The sequence below is a fragment of the Budorcas taxicolor genome, chromosome 11 (genome assembly GCF_023091745.1).
Source record: "Budorcas taxicolor isolate Tak-1 chromosome 11, Takin1.1, whole genome shotgun sequence".
NCBI classification, from domain to species: Eukaryota; Metazoa; Chordata; class Mammalia; order Artiodactyla; family Bovidae; genus Budorcas; species Budorcas taxicolor.
In genome coordinates, this window is record NC_068920.1 from 87,924,481 (window position 1) to 87,937,708 (window position 13,228).

At 43.6% G+C, this 13,228-nt stretch overlaps 1 protein-coding gene across 1 annotated transcript in view; it reads left to right on the forward strand.

The window, feature by feature from the left end:
- PRKCE (protein kinase C epsilon) overlaps positions 1–13,228 on the forward strand; it is a 541,807-nt gene that overhangs the window by 378,722 nt on the left and 149,857 nt on the right. The gene's annotated exons all lie outside the window — the stretch shown is intronic.

A 13,228-nucleotide genomic window follows, 5' to 3' on the forward strand; every position in this document is an offset into this window, starting at 1 on the left:
GTAGAGAAATCCTGAATCTGGGGGCTTGCAGGTCACCAGAAAATGCTTGGCTTCCCGTGGAGCTGATGTTAGTGGTAAGTGAACCAGAAAACACTGCCCAGCGATGCCCAGAGAGAGCATTCACCTCCATGCAGCAGAACGGCCTCCTTCTGTTTGTGTTTCTCTCTTTCTGCAACATAAATTGAGTACAACTTGCAGAACCTCTGACATTGGCATCTTGTAGAACGGGATTTAAATTCCTCTGACGTCATATGCTTGTATATATGTTTGTTTAGTAGGTGTTTTTTCACTAGTGTGGAGTATGTTTACCCACCTCCTACACGATTTGCTTATTCTGCCAAGCTGTAGTTTCTGACTTAGGTTTTGTGGACGTGCCTGAGGAGTTTCTGTGTATGTGTATGTGCGCATCCACACATGCACACACACACTCTGAACACACAGACCCTGGTGTGCTGTGAAGACAGGGCCTACACATTCCTCCTTCTGTCCACCCAAAGAAGTCGTACCTTCAGCTGCTTCTCGTGTTAGTATTCCAAGTAAGATACCATTTGAAGAAAGGATTATACTTTGGGGGGAAAAAAAAGTATAACGCCACTGCAACTTCTGCTGACAGTTTGGAGTAAGTCTTGATGATTCTTACCTATCTATGTAGAATCAGGTATATATACACAGATATCATTTCTTGAAGATTTCCATTATATATGTCCTTACATAATTAAAATGGGCATGTTCCTGGAACTTAGGCAGAGATAGAATTATGGAAGTAGATTCAAAACTTATACATTTCCTTTATTCTCTGTGAGTGCTGTCTCTAGTTTAGTTGGATCATTAATAGAAACCACTTTGGCTCGCTGAGGAAGGTTTTCCACCATAGAAAGAGTAAGATAGAGGGAATGTAGCTGGGTTATAACATTACTCCAATGACACGCAAGTTGACCTTGAAAATCTGCTCTGTACTAGAACCTTATTAGGTGCCATTGGGAGATAACAGGAACTAGGACTCTAACGTTCAAGGACAGATGATAAAGTAGACATAAGCAGTAAGGAAATGGCAACCCACTCCAGTGTTATTGCTTGGAGAATCCCAGGGACGGGGGAGCCTGGTGAGCTGCCGTCTATGGGGTCTCACAGAGTCGGACACGACTGAAGCGACAGCAGCAGAATAGAGGTAGTATGTGATAAAGAGAAAAGAAAAACTTACTGAGCACCTATTAAGTGGCAAGGCTTGTGCGAGAACCAACTTCTTTAATTTTACCCAAGTCTCATGGAGTATAGGTATTGTCCTTTCTCTGGGGAGGGAAAGAAGCTGAGACTAGGGGAGCCTTAGCCATTTGGCCAGGGTCATAGTTTAGTGATGGAGCTGGAATTCAGACCAACCATCCCCACCCTTGCCTCCTATGGGAGAGAAGGACTACTATGGATGAGGAATGTGCTCTGTGGGGAGTTAGCAGGAATTACTTCAGGGAGCTTGAGGAGCAGGACACAGCAAGTTTGAGGGAGGGAGGACTTTGACTCCAAATTTAGGGTGAGTGATGATGTGCTGTGTTGGAAAAACTGGCTCACTTTAGGAAGGTATGAGAAAGACCACTTCATAAGGAGAGTTTGGCTAAGCTCTGGAGTTCTTAAAGTGTGAAACAAGGAGCTTGAACTTATTCTGAAAGTAAAGGATTCTTTGAAGGTTGTATAGGCAGTGATGACTTAAGAAGCAAAGCGGGGCAGCTCTGTGTGGTTTGGATTAAAGGGGAAAATAAAAAGTATCTACCTGTGTGGAGGTTGCTTCAACAGCCCGCATGTCAGGAGGTGGAGGAGAACTTCCAAAGGAAGAGTTGCTATAGGCTGTTCAGTTCAGAAGGTGGGCCTGCTTGAGAAGGAAGTGGAGCACTGCATTTAATCCTCTGGAAAATATCAATTGTACAACCCCAGGCTGGTTAGCAATAAGAACTTAGGTTGCAGGCAGTTGGGTTAAGTGACCTAAGGTGTCATTTGCCCACAGTTCAATGGGTTCATAATGTTTGAATTTAAATTAAAAGTTTCAGCTTGAAATCTAAAACCAGAGGTATAATTTATCTAACCCGTTCACCAAACAAAGCTAGTTTCCTCATTGGTTGATGTCAGACCTCCCATCTCACCTCATCTATTGGATTTCAGAATTTATTATTATTATTTGTGTGTGTGTGCCTATTTTTAGATCCAAGTTGAATTTTGATAGTGGACTATTGTTTTCTATATGGGGCATTTTGTGGAGAAACTTCTACCCAGTCTATTTGAGATTACTCAGCTTAAGCAATGGGGTTTCTTTATATATATAATTTCTATTTATTTTTGCTGTGCTGGGTCTTTGTTGCTGCTTGGGCTTTCTGTAACTGCAGGAGCAACTTTCTTGTGTTACACGGGCTTCTCATTGTGGTGGCTCTCTTGCTGTGTGTGATCTAGTTGTATGAGCTTCAGCAGTTATGGCGTGTGGGCTCAGTAGTTGTAGCTCCTGGGCTACAGAGCATGGGCTCAGTAGTGGTGATGCACAGGCTTGCTTGCTCTGTGCCGCGGGATCTTCCCGGATCAGGGATCAAACCCTTATCTCCTGCATTGGCAGGCAGAGTCTTTACCACTGGTCCACTAGGGAAACCCAGCAATAGGATTTTCTCATTTAACCTGAACTTTTTCTTCCAATGGTCTCAGGTACTTCAGATAACCCTGCTGGCCGTTGATTCTTTGAAGGTTTTACCAGTGGGTGGCTATGTCCCATTTGGCTATTTGTGTTCATGTGTGCCCTCTTCATTGGTAAGGAACACGGGTTCCAGGAAAGAGGGCTTTGTGAGGAAAGACACTCTGGTTCTAGCTCTGGCTCCTGCCGCTGATGCTTGACTGAGATGTTTCTCTGGACATTGACTTCCTCGCTCATAATAAAAGATTGGGGAAGGACACAAAGAGAGGAGATGACATTATCTTCAGTATAAGATTCCTAAATCTGATTCTGAAGATCTGTGAAAACTCAACTCATTGGCAACCATACATGGGACCATTACTAACTTGCTGATGCATGAGCTAGAAAAGAACAGCAATAAAATCATATGAAAAGTGCTCTATTTAGTGTTCATTTTTCAAAGTTCAATTCAGTAAATGATCCTCCCTTGATCAATGCCTTTATGTTCACAAGACTATTGTTTTGCATCACGGTTCCGAATTCAAACCCACTTTCAATGATTAATGGTCCCACATCAGGAGATCTACCATGAGGTGTTACAATTGTCTTATAAAAGCACAGCACAGTTTCTAGCACACAGCAGGCAGTATAAATTTTAGCCTCTGTCTTATCCACTTCTGCCTTGTTCAGGTAGCAGTTTCAATATGCTTTATATAGGTAAGTCTTCCACCCCCAAGCTGGACTGAGAGCTTTGCCACATTTCTGTTAGCCTGTTAGTCACTCAGTCATGTCCAACTCTTGCTACCCCATAGACAGTAACCCACAGGCTCTCCAGACAAGTTAGCCTATAGGGAAGACCTTTTCTGACCAGCTGGCTAAATGTTCACAAAACAGAATTGAGAAACCATTATTGGTAGATCTGAACCCCCTTATGAACCTAGCTTCATAAGGAGGAAATATACATTACCTGTCTCCTAAGCTGAGTCCGGATGTCCTTAACTACGGCTATGGCCCAACCTCTTAACCTGACTAGTCAGTCTCACAAGTGTTTCAGGAGGGCATCGAGCAAAAGATTATCAAGAGCCATCTCTTCTCCCAAATGTCTATGCCCAACTATAGGATGAAAGCTTTGTTATATTACTTTTATTTCTCAGTTGTAAAATCTAGTCAATTTAGAAGTGTGACTACTTAGCATGAAGAACACATCTTCGATTGTGTGTCCCTAGAAGTCAGGTAGCTTGTCCTTCTGACTGTCTGACCCGTGGCTTGAGCTGTGGTAGTACAAGTGGGTCACCTTGACATTGGCTTCCACGTGGTTTCTCTGAGTGCTTTTATTTATCCAAAAGAGTCCAGTGAATTCTTGCTGTATCTTGTGTCTCCTTCATGCCACTGGGACAGAGTGGGAGATGTATGTCACATATTAGGGCTGACTCCCCAGTATGAAAAGAAAAGATTCCTGGTTCCAGTAAAGAACATCTTAGAACTGCTCCCTTGGTGGTTTCACTTTGGAGGCTGCCATCCTAATTCAAGAAATGAGAGAAAGAGAGAGATGGGTCATCCTTGGATCAATAATAATATCACCTTCCATTTCAGGGTCATCCTTGGATCAATAATAACAAAAAGAACAACAATTTATATTATTGTTGCTGTTGTTTAGTAGTACTTGTTAAATGCCAGGTTTAATGTCAAGCATTTTACATGTATTAACTTGTTTAATCTTCACATCAACCTTCTAGGTAGGAGGTCCTAGAGAGGTCCCAAAGAGAGGTCACACAGCTGGAACTGGCAGACCCAGGCAGTTGGCTTCCAGAAACTTCATTTTGTCCTAGTTCCCAGGGGATAGTAGGCTCCTGAGGATTAATGATCACAAACCAAAATCTCAAGAGACCAATGTATAAATAAAACAGCAGTCAGTTATCGTATAGTGAAGTGATCAGACTATTTATGTCTATTACCCAGGGTCTCTGGAGTAACTCTTGCTGGGAGGGGTATTATTTTAGGCAATCCAAATTGTATTCAGAAAGCAAGAAGAGGAAAAACAGGCCCTCTTCTTCCTATTATGAGGACTCTTTTCTTTCAGAGGCAATTGGAAGTTGAACCATCCACTTTTTGAATCCTTCAGAGCATTTTATTTTACCGTGACAATCCAAAGAGAATGCCAGGAGAGATCATAGACAAAAAGAATTCTCTTAGTTGACACCTCTAGTGTGGCAGAAGGTACAAATTAACTCCTTTGTTGGGTCAATAGGATATTCACTTGGAATTCATCAGCAGTATGTAATCCATTTTGTCTGGAACACTTGTGTGCAGGTTGCTAGGGAACTAAGCTCTTTACCCAGCCCTGGCTCTTAGAGCTGAAGCCTTCTGGCTCTACAGATAGGTTGGGGCCAGACCCACTGATAGTGAATTGGGTGGTGACAGGGACTGTGGCCTTAGCTCATCTTGCAGAAGACACAGCATAGTAACAGTCTGAGGATGAGAGTGGTTGGAGAAGCTGATGTCTTTGTTCTCTGTGTTTCTTTCACCATTTATCCAACCCATGCCAGTTTTGTTTTTCAAGTAATAACTTAAATTCAACTTCCTTTATCAAGCACTAATCTATGAAGGCTTTCTGGATGTACCAGCATTAACACTAAAGCCACACAAATGCAACCAAATGAAACACATTGCCATCCGTTTTGAAATACTCCCATGATCTCATTCACCTGGAGTTTTGTACTTTTCAGGGAGTTGATTGGAGATATGGGGAATATTTCTTGATGTATATAAATTGAAAGGGAATGTAACAAAGAAGTACCAGTAGGTTGACTAGAAGAAAACTTGAAAATAAACTATGGCTTTAAAAAGTAATCATTATAAATGCAGGTGTGATTTGTTCATCTTGCAAAAGCCAACGACTTTTATAAAATGTTTTTGAAATAATTCACTAGGAAAAAACCTTGGGTTGGCAAGATGCACTTGGTTTGCTGGGTGGAATGGCTGAGGGGTAGAGGTATTGGGCAGAGTCACTGAGACCTGAAGTGTTGAAAATGGTAGTACAGGAGGAGCCGTACAGGGGGAGGAAGACACAGGGAACATATCCCATCAGTCAGGGAACAAGTATCCTGCTTTAGGAAACAGTAGACAGCCAGTATTTCCCCAGTACCTGGTATGTCTTTTGCTTCTTACTGGGTTCACCAGTGCTGGAAAAAGACACAGCCTTTATCCCAAGAATTTCTTGTCTATCTAGGAAGGTAAGACGAGCACAGAGGAGCCAGAAAATAATGAAATATTCTGTGTAAAATTGAGTGGTGCAGAAATCAGCTTAGAATGTCAGAGGAAGAAGTGCTGTGAGTGGGCTGGAGGAGTGCACATACTCCTGCAAATGGGAGGGACACTCACATATGAAGGACTTTGTCACAGGAGTAAGAACCCTGGATCCCATCCATCTTTGAGGAGCACAGTGGTGAGAGTCTGTTAGCACCTTTGGGATTGGCTCCATGTGGTCTCATTATTTTGTGACAAGGAGCAAGACCTGTCTGAAGCAGTTGTGCTTGTTTACTTCATTTGGATCCTTCCCTCTAGTCGCCTGTCCCAGTGCTGATCTCTGCAGCTTTAAACCACATTAGCCTCTGGAGGGACAGGAGGGGGATGGGATCCGCCCATCACCGTGGGAACTGAAGAGAGCCCAATGTCCTCAGCACTGGGTAAACACAGGAAGTCAGCATCTCGTGGATGCCACGGGCAGAAACAAACAGGGTCCTCCAAAAACTTAAAATGATAGATGGATGCTTCCAGCCCCAAAACCATGTGATTCCTGTGCATCCACATCCCCTGAAAGGCAGCTTCTCTTTAGCTCTTTGAGCTACTCCTTAATTCCTGGATCTTGAAGACATTAAGTTCAGCCCCAAATGCATACATTTAGATGCTCCTTCCTCATCTGTAGGAAATGGTCCTAATACTTTGCAGGATTATGAGTAAAAATCCCATTTGATCCAAATAGACATTTTTGTGGGAGCAAAAAGTATTAAGTTGGAGGGCTTTGTCAAAATCTACATAAATTGTTCAAAGGTTAAGGTAATGATGTGAAACTTAAAATCCCAATTCCCATAAAAATGGACATTTAGACTTCATAGGTAAGGAAAGACAAGAGTAGAGAAGAGTGTGAGCAGTTGGACAAAACTGGAAGAAACATGGAAAATTGCAAAAAATATGAAGAATATGGAACTTAAGGGGAAAAGACCTCCTTTTGGAGGATGGTTATCATTTGGAAGGTTTGAAGCATTTCTCCCATCTTTAAATCTACCAAAAATGTCACTCTGATGTATGGAAATAATATTTGAATACAGAAGGTGAGGGACTGGCCACAGATTACTAAAATATGGCAGACAGTCCACATCCAAGGGAACAGAATGAATCAGTTCAGTTGCTGTCATGATATTTTAGGGAGACTAAAGGGATGTCTTTTAAAAGAAAGGGTGCTTTTAAAAACTAAGATCTCAACGAGAAGAGCTGGTGATGACAAAGAAGGAAACACAGACCAAAGATGCAAGTCAGTCCCAGAAAGAGCTATGCAGCATAATTGCATTTATATAAAGTCCCCAAATAGGAAACATTAAACAATGTATTGTTTAGAGATAAATGCAGAGATGATGAAACTATAAAGAAAAACCGTTTAAGGCAATAATTACCAGGAAGGACTACCTGGTGATTACTCCTGGTGGGAAGTGGAGGAGGGGATGCGATCAGAGACGGTTAAAACAGCTTCTGAAGACCAGCAACCACCTCCTATCCCTGATGGCTCAGTGCGTAAAGAATCTGCCTGCAATGCAGGAGACACAGTTTCGACCCCTGGGTGGGGAAAATCCCCTGGAGAAGGAAATGGCAATGCCTCTAGCTTTCTTGCCTGAAAAATCCCATGGACAGAGGAGCCTGGTGGGCTACAATCCATGGGGTCCCAAAGAGTTAGACATGACTGAGCACCTCATGACTAAATGAAGTTTGTTTTGATTATTCTTTGAAATATATATTTTATATATTCTTCTGTAGGTATATAATGAAAGAGCAGAACAAGATCATGAAAAAGAACTGCTATAGATATTAGCATTTTAAATGATATCGCCTCAAAAAAATTCTCACTGTAGTAAAAAATGAGCTTGAGGACAGTGTCTACATATCATTATTTTGCCAACAAAGTCTCGTTTTTCCTGTTGTCTTTGGCAGTGAGGTCTGTCTCAAGGACAGGAAGTGTAGCCACTAGTCCCATGGTCTGTTTAATTCAAAGGATAAAGCATAGACACAACTCCTTCCCAAGACCAAGGCCAAGAGGGGGCTGAAGTCTCGAGGTTATCTGCAGAAACACTGGCTCATCTTCAACCCAGGCTAGGACCTCCCCTTCACAGGTTGAGCTTTCTCAGGGAGTAACCCAACCCAGCCTCACCTTTTCAGCACGCAGCTCTGCTTAGGGAGAAATCTCTCCTAGTCTCCACTACCTTGGTGTTTTTCAACATTCTAAAATCTTTTATAGCCAAGAAGATGTCGTCAAACATTTCATTGGTGAGTTATGAAAACCATAGAAATCTTTATTCTCTCTCTACAAAATTATATTATAAATGAACTGCTTTGCAGTTATATGAATCAAACATGTTCCCTCCAGATCCTGACATATGCTCTGTGGGGGACAAGCCCCTTCCCGTGCCTCCTTCCCCCATACCCTCCACTGGTGGAAAATAGCTTTCCTTGCTGCCATCACCAGCACCGAAGATTAATAGAATGTTTTCTGTAAGCCCAAAATAATAGCAGCTGACATTTTTACAGCATTTACTATGTACCATTTTTAAAGCTCTCGACATATTTTGATTAATATAATCCTCGCAAGGGCCTTATAAGGTAGACATATCCTGAGACACAGAGAGGTAAAGTACCTTCTCCAAAAATCGCACGGCTAATAAGTAGCTGAACTGGGACCTGGACCCAAGCAGTGTCCACCCTGTTGTGCTAGAGCTCACCGTGCTGTGCTGCCTCAGCTAACACGTTAACCACTTTCAGGTGTGACTGGCTCACCACATTTCCTGCAGTTTCATCATCCCCCCTCATTTTATGGATAGGCATACTGAGGCTTGGAATTTAATTTCACAAAGGGTTGGTGGTGCAACCAATGAAGAGCTTCTTTATTCACTGTCCCCACACCCACTCCTTCACCTGCACCCCTCACACCAACCCCCACCCATCTCCCTGTGAAATGGAAAGTCTTCCCTTTTCCCCAGTCCCAGGGCGCGTGGCCGCTGCAGCAGGAGGAAAGAGCAGATCCTGGAGTGAGAGCGTGAGCAAGCCAGTTCATGTGTTGCTAATTGCTTAAACATCATGGAGTTTGTCTTATTATGGTTATTTATTTATTTTTTTTGTGGGAAAGCTTTTTATACAATGCTGGCTGACTCCTGAGCCTTAAAGTAAACAACTACATCATCCTGTACAGAGAGTCAGGAAAAGGAAACTGTAAGAAAATATCAAACTCCTCCAGCTCACTCTCCTTTTTAAAAAATGTAAGTGAAGGAAATAATGTTTAGGGGGATTTACTGGGGTCCTTGAAACAGAAGGCTCTGTGATTAACGGCCCCCTTCCCAAACTACATATTTGAGTAAATGCTTCCCATACCATGCTTTTTTCCTCAATGCCCTTGCTGTGATGTAAGGAAGACAGTCCACTCAGAAACTTTATAGACTCATTAGAAAGTTAAACTACCTCCCATCAGGGAGTGGTGAAAAGTCCTCACTGTAAAGCTGCTGGGTGGCTGAGTGGGTTGATGGGGCTGACAGCTCTTTGTGGTCCTTGAATCCTGGGGATGGAACATGTATGTTTACTCGTCTCCATCATTTAAGAATGTGGACACTGTGCTTCCCACTGAGATTACAGCACTCAAGAACCTTCCAGATAAGAATACAGTCAGAGGCACAGCAGGCTCAAAGAGAAAACACCGGTGCTCCAGCCATAAACCTCCTTGTCAGTGGCTGAATCCTTTAAACCCACACTGGGCCTCTCTGGAGGGTCTTCCTGGTTGCCTGTCTGACTTCAGCTTTTCATGTCACCCCAGAATCACTCAGGGCAGTGATATGTGACAGTGAGGGTTATTAGAAGGGCAGAAGATACATTTACCCAAATCACCCATGGGCTTTTCTGACCGTGTGTCCATGCCAAAGGTTGTGAAGGGCTGTCCCTTCTCTTCCATCACTGTTACTGCTCAAAAGTGGTTGCATCTTTCAGAGGTGATTGGAGGATGTAGAAAATCTAAAGCTGCTGCCTTTAGGATTGCCAGAATGAATGTTTCCTAGGGTTGCTGCTATAGTAACACTTTTCTGTAGCACACTGTAATTATGTCCCAGCAAAAAGGAATTGCCCATTTAAATGAATTTGCCCCTTTTCATCTCCCAGTCCACCCCTGGTTTCTGCTGGTCCCGCATGATGTGGGATAGTCCCTGTCTTCCTGCTCTCCAAACCCTAGGATCCCTGCTGTCTTTGTCTTCCATAGATCAAGTGAGTTTCTTTTCCCTGAGAGTAGTAGTTTTCATTTTGTGTTTCCTTTTATGCTAGGTAGGAACTTCCTGGGGTGTGTATCTTGCACTTGTCCTCCCATTCATTACCTGTAGAGCATCCTGTTGTTGAGCAGCTTTTCTTGTGATGTAGCGAGCTCCGTGTGTGTAGGAATGGACATTTCAGCAGACCTGCCGTAAACACTATTTTGGGTAGTAACAGGAACAACAGATTTTAGTGGGGTAGCCATTCTTATTTTTATTAGAAATGGACCGCTCCTGGAAGAAGTTTTATAAACACAAGGAAGGAGCTTCCCCACTTTGCCACCCTCTTCTGGGACGTTGGGCCCTGCCAACCGCCTGTAGCGTAAAATGCCCTCTGTTGGATCTCAACCAGCTCCTAAGTTTCACTGTCCACTTGGATGCTGCTGGGCAGATCCCTGCTTTCCACCTGTTCCCCTAGCTCGGGGTGGTGAAGCCCCACTTCTCTGGTTAACCGGATCTCCAGCTGCTGCACTCACATCCCATGTCCTCTGTGAATCCTTTGGTTCATTCAAACCCCTTTAGTGTTTATTAATGACTCTTCTCACTTGGCACCCAGAATATACAGCGTGACTAGCTCGACTAACCTCTCCAAGCCAATTATAAATATCTGAAGGCCAACACAAAGGCGCTTTTCTACCGGTGTGTGCTCATTTGCATGTGTGTGTGTGCATGCATGCATATGTACGTATAGGAGAAGCCCACTTAGGGAGAGTAAGTGCTCAGTAAAGGCATGCTGTGGCAAGGATGGTAGTGACAGCTAGTGTGATTAAGCTCAGCAGGAATCATTTTGGGGAATTAAAATCAGCTGATTTAACAGTGTCTTGCAGCTAATCCATCATTCTCCCCCTTTCAGCATATGGCTGTAGAGTCCTGAATAGGATTCTGTTGTATTCCAGTCACATTGCTCCTCACAGCTCCTACTAATTGACTGCAATTAGCATGGGAGAGAATCCAAACTTTTTTGTTTTTTTAACTACTTCTCACCTTAGACACACTCATCTCTCAGCCTGTTAGAGACAGGGTATCTCACAACAACCATTTCGTTTTCAGAGACCTATTATTTTGTCTGATTTTTAAAAAACTTACACCAGATATTGAGAAAGCTCACAAATCTTGGTATCCTCCTCCACAAAGCAGAAGTACCTCCACATCCTTGGGTTCCACATCCATGGATTCAGCCAACCACAGATGGAAAATATTTGGAAAAAATTTCCAAAAAGGAAAACTTGAATTTGCAATGCGCATAATGATTTACATAGCATTTACATCATATTAGGTATCATAAGTCATCTAGAGATGATCTTCCCTGAAGGTCGAGTGGTTAAGAACCACCTTTCAATGCTGGGGAGCGGGGTTAGATCCCTGCTTGGGAAACTAAGATCCCACATGCTTAGGAGCAACCAAGCCTGAACACCACAGCTGCCAAGATTGCTCACTGTTGTGCCGTAACCAGAGTCCTTGTACCACAGCAAAAAATCCCACTGACGCAGCAAATATCCTGTGTGCCCAACTAAGACCAGACTCAGCCAAGTAAATCAATGTTTTCAGAATGCAGGAGTTTGTGTGTAGGTCATATGTAAATACTTCACCGTTTTATATAAGGAACTTGAGCATTGGCAGGTTTTGGTATCTCTGTGGTCCTAGAACCAGTCCCCTTTGGATGCCGAGGGATAACTATAGTAGTGCTCCCCTCCACGGGCTGCCAGGAGAGCTTAGTGATAACACGCATGCCTCTAGCACAGTGCCTGGAAGGCAGCACACACGCAATCTCACATTGCTTCCTGGGGTCCTTTGTGCGTCATTGCCTCACTTTATCTTCACAGAACCTACTAGATAGGCTGGGTGCTGGTGTATTTTCCTTTGATAGATGAGGAAACAGGCACAGGTCAGTGAGAGAAATCGCCCGGGGCCTGTGATTCATGAAGAGCCAGGACTGGATCTGAGGGCTCGCTCAGCCCCCTTTGCTCCAGTGCTCCTCCTCCTGGCAATGTTCCTTGTGGGGGTGGCAGGAGAGAGGACGGCCTTTGCCTATGGAAGGAACTCCCACCCTTGGCTTGTGCTGAGGAAACTACTATTTGTCTCAGAAAGTGAGCCTGAGTGTGTCTGGGGGACTCACTCTTGTTAAGGTCAGGCTACCTCCTTACCTCCAGCCTTCGCGAACTTTCGCCTCTACTTGTGGCCAGCAGTAGGATTCATTAAAGGTTAAAATTTGTGTATTTGTCTTGCATCCCAGTTATCCTGGAAAGTTCCAGATGACTTGGGAGGTTTTATAGGCTCCACTGAAAAACACCCAGGCTGTGACGGGCGTTGATGCTCAGAGGCTGACTGGCTAAGCAAGGGGTGATTTTTGAAAAAGCCCTGTAACCCTAGAAGCTCCTAATCAGGAGGCTAAGAGAAAAGGATGAAGCGTTTTAATCCTCTCTATAGTCTCCTCATTAAATGACTCTCATTAGTCACGGGTAAAGTTTCTCTCCCAAGGTGTGTGCTTTTTGCAATATTAATGAAATTTCAGGTTTCCCAGCTCAGGCTTTCACAGCTGTGGCCTGCCAGTGCTTTCGGCGGTGAGAAAGAAACCCTTTGCCAAGAATTCATCATGTAATGAAAACAGGAAAGTATGGAAAATGAAGCAGTTATCATCAGTGCTGCTGCTAAAGGTCACAGTTTCATTTACAGAACTGGTGTTATCCAGCTGGAAGAGAAAGGCCCATTCTCGTCTGCAGGCAGCATGAAGGGTATAGAAGCAAGGATCAGATGGCTTCCACTGACGGCGCGATGTAGCGGTCCACATGTAGTATTAACAGAGATCAGTCATTTCTGGGAAGATTATAGAGGAGAAAAGGTGAACCAGACATTAGTTATGGACTTAGGCAGGTCACTTTTAGTGACAGGAATGACAACACATTACCACATAGGCATTTGGAAGCAAGACAGAGATCAGGGAGCCATTGCTCCTCATTATTTTCATTAGGCATGCTGGTGGGAAGTCCCCCCAGAGTAAGAGGTCTCCTTGGTCTCCCCAGCAGAACTCCACGCCCTG